The sequence below is a fragment of the Mandrillus leucophaeus genome, unplaced genomic scaffold (genome assembly GCF_000951045.1).
Source record: "Mandrillus leucophaeus isolate KB7577 unplaced genomic scaffold, Mleu.le_1.0 Scaffold1619, whole genome shotgun sequence".
Classification (NCBI taxonomy): Eukaryota; Metazoa; Chordata; class Mammalia; order Primates; family Cercopithecidae; genus Mandrillus; species Mandrillus leucophaeus.
This window is the reverse complement of record NW_012101609.1, coordinates 33,989-38,142: the sequence shown is the minus strand read 5'-3', so window position 1 is coordinate 38,142 and position 4,154 is coordinate 33,989.

Here is a 4,154-nt window from a genome sequence, read left to right as displayed (position 1 = left end):
CATGTTCTCACTCATAGGTGGGAATTGAACAATGAGAACACTTGGACACTGGAAGGGGAACATCACACACTGGGGCCTGTCATGGGGTGTGGTAGCGGGGAGGAATAGCATTAGGAGATATACCTAATATAAACGACGAGTTAATGGGTGCAGCATACCAACATGGCACATGTATACATATGTAACAAACCTACAGGTTGTGCACATGTCCCCTAGAACTTAAAGTATATATAGAAGAAAGAAGAATAGCCATGGGTAATTTGTCATTGAAGGGAGAGGGATAGTTTGGGAAAAAAATATTAAAATTAGAGATTTTTCATATAATTTTGCAACATTCTGCATTGTATAATTAAAATGTCTGCAGGGATGGGGGGAGTCATTAAGCATTGTATTAACCATTATTAAATAAAAAGCTAGCTTCCTATAAGTAATAACCTTCTTTGATTAAACAAGTCTATAACCTAACACTTTTTGAATACAAACAAGATCACATTGTTTTGTAAATCCTCAAGAAAAAGGCTCATATTTTTCTTGTTAATTGTTTCCATTGCATCCAAAACATGTAAAAACTGCTTTCATTTTTACTTTTTCTTCATTTGCCCAAATTGAATACTAGTGTTGTATCATCTGCGGTGCTGAATTTTTTTTATGATCTGTGAAAACCACTGATATAAGATACTGTTGAATTTTAGTAAGATGTTAAAAAGGGAGTTAGATATATACAAATTAGGTTCGCAGGCACACTAGCCATGATAAAATCACAGCACTATTAATCTTTTTGTTTTAGGGCATACACTGATCACCAGCTGAAGTCAGGAAGACACTTTCTTCTTTAATATAGTATTTCACAATTAGGTTCATTGGGTGTGGGGTGAGGTATGATTTTCAGTGAAGCTTCCAATTTTAGCCACTGTTGGACATGATGTCAAATTTGGTGTCTCATTGGCAGGATCTGTTATGGTTTTAATGCTAATTAGACTGTGCACTGTGGTATTTTCAAGGATGTAGAGGTTAAAACTGACAATTAAATGGCCGTACTTTAGTAATAAATCATTGTCTTTGCAGTACATAATTATAGAAAGAGTCCATAACCATTAATATTAAAATGTCTGTGTGAGTAGTTGACGTTATTTTCCCCCAGTTCCTTAATGAGACTGCTATGCATTAACTGCCACAGCAAAAGTTTTTAAAAAGTACTTAAAAAATGAAAGCTGCTTAAAAGCATTTGTAGCTGTGAATTGCTATCATCAAATATCTACATTTAAGACTTCAAGGTTATTTTGTTTACAATACAGCTCCTAAACTATGCAAAGAGAGTCTAGAAATCTCAGGGTATATGAATCTTTATTTACAATAAATACTTATTTACAATGAATCCTTATTTACAATTTACAGGGTATATGAATCCTTACTTATTACAATTATTAAAAAATAATTTTGAATAAAATTAGTAAAACTGATAAGCCACATCATTTTATTCTTCAGCAACTATTTTGCCTTATTCAAACACAATTATTTTCAAACTTCGTTTTCATTCCTATTTTCATCACTGTGATAGAAAAAGCACTGAATTTGGAGCCAACTTGGTCAGGTCTTGTCTCAATCTCACTGCCAATAAATTTAGGCAAGTTATTAACTTAACTGGGACTTAATTCCTAATTTGTAAAATGAAGTAATTGGTCTAATATTATATGAATGAGATTCAGCTCACTACCTCAAGTACCATTTGTGTTTCAGTGGTGTGAATTAGTTACCAGATAGATATCCTACTACCAACATGAATTTGGTACCCATCAGCATGTGCTAGTTTTCAAATAATAGTTTATATCAGAATCTTCTGTTACATTTGTTTAATCTGGAGCTTTATGGGCCAAACTCCAGACATGTTGATTTCTTAAGGCTGAAGTGGGGCCAGGGAACTGCATTCTAAACAGGGATACCAAGTAATTCTAGACTTTAAAAATCTCTCCAGATATATTCTAAAATTATAGCTCAAGCTTTTGATTGCGTTGGTTAAGATAAACTAAGTTAATTCCTATCAATAGCTGCTAACTTACTAAGTGCTATTGTAGTCAAAAGCTAGTTACTCAATGATAACCAATTCACAAAATCTCTTAAAGGTAAACTTTGTGCACAGCTCATACTAGGACATTTGAAAGACAAAAAATAAAAATAAAAAAATAAAAAATAAATAAATCCCCTGGCATGCTCACTTTGCCTCCAAAGAAATTCTCAATTTAATGATAAGACTTGTAAACTATTAAATCACTAGTCCCCACAATTGTTCTTATAGCTAATATCTAGATGTTCAGATCAAGTTTATAATAGACTCCTTCTTGTTCTGTGTGACAGTGCTAAAGTATAAAGAGAGAAATATAGATAATGTCAAATCAGAATAGCCCAAACTTAAAAGAAAATTTCACATTGTATTTCAACAAAGGTATACATTTCTTAGGAGACCGAATTTTGTGCTAATTCACTTGCTCTACCATCCTGAGCAAAGCTATCTTACCGATTATTTGCAAATTTTTGTGGGGTTTTGTTGTGAAAGGTATCTGCCTACATATCTTGCTGATGAATACTTAATATTTAGTTGTATTCTCTCTAAACCAAAATGCTTTTTTTTTTTGAGATGGAGTCTCTCTCTATCTCCCAGGCTGGAGCGCAGTGGCGCGATCTCGGCTCACTGCAAGCTCCGCCTCCCGAGTTCATGCAGTTCTTCTGCCTCAGCCTCCCAAGTAGCTGAGGCTACAGGCGCCCGCCACCACGCCCGGATAATTTTTTGTACTTTTAGTAGAGACAGGCTTTCACCGTGTTAGCCAGGATGGTCTTGATCTCCTGACCTCGAGATTCGCCCGCCTTGGCCTCCCAAAGTGCTGGGATTTCAGGCGTGAGCCTCCGCGCCGAGCCCCAAATGCATTTTTTTTTTTTTTTTTTGACTCCAGTCTACCTCTGAAATTACTCTTCCCACCACTAGTGATATGTACAAATTGGCTGCATGACATTCTGTGAGCACTGCTGGCTCTTTCCTTTGATTGGTACATTGTTACTGAACCCCCCAAACCTTCTCCTTCTAGGCCTTTCAAGACATTAGAAATAGCCACTTGAAGCTCTAGTAAAACAACTCATTTCTATTTGCACACAATGTCATCTGACCACTAGGCAAGAAGGTTGGATATGGCTTCTTATGACACAATTTTACAATGACTACAAATAACTTTTATTTTTTTGAATACCATTGTTTAAACTCATTTTCTGGAAAATAAAGTAGCTTCCTCTCTGATATCTTTATTTTTTGAAGATCAGTCTCTTTCTATACTGTATGTTCCACATTAAGTCATTATCCATGCTGTTGACTCCACTAATTCTGTTACTTTTATTAGCAAAGTTTTTGAGTCCTGTAGTAGTGACAAGCATTTCTAGAAGCTAAACTGACAGATAATGACTCCATTAAGTGATGGATGCTAATTGGTTTACAGTAGAGGCCTGAAATTAATTTATGTAAATAAATTAGCACCTGAGCATGTTATCTTATCCCAGTTTGGATTTTCAAATTACCAGTGATTTTTAAAGCCTCCATTTTCAGTAAAATGTAATGCATAGAAACTTCATGAATAATGAAAATTTGGCAATAGGTCAGAATACCAAACAAGAAATACAAATTGTTTATACCCATTTCTAGGCAAGGTGATGTCTGTGTATGAATTATGTCTTCATAATAAACGACTTATATAATAGTTAGATTTAAACTACCCTCCAAAGAGTATACTTCTTCATTGCAATTTTTCCTGGAATTACTAGCCACCACCAATATCAGTGTGGTATTGGTCCCAGGACCCCCTTTGGATACTGAAACCCATGGCTGCTCAACTTCCTTATATAAAATGTGTGTAGTATTTGCATATAACCTACCCACATCCTCCATCTTTAAATTACATATAATACCTAATACAATGCAAATGCTATGTAAATAGTGTTTTACTATATTTCAAAATTTGTATTATTTTTATTGTTGTATTTCATATTTCTTTTTTTTTTTTTTTTAGACTGAATCTCACCTATCACCCAGGCTAGAGTGCAGTGGCACAATTTCAGCTCACTGCAACCTCCGCCTCCTGGGTTCAAGCGATTCTCCTGCCTCAGCCTCCCGAGTA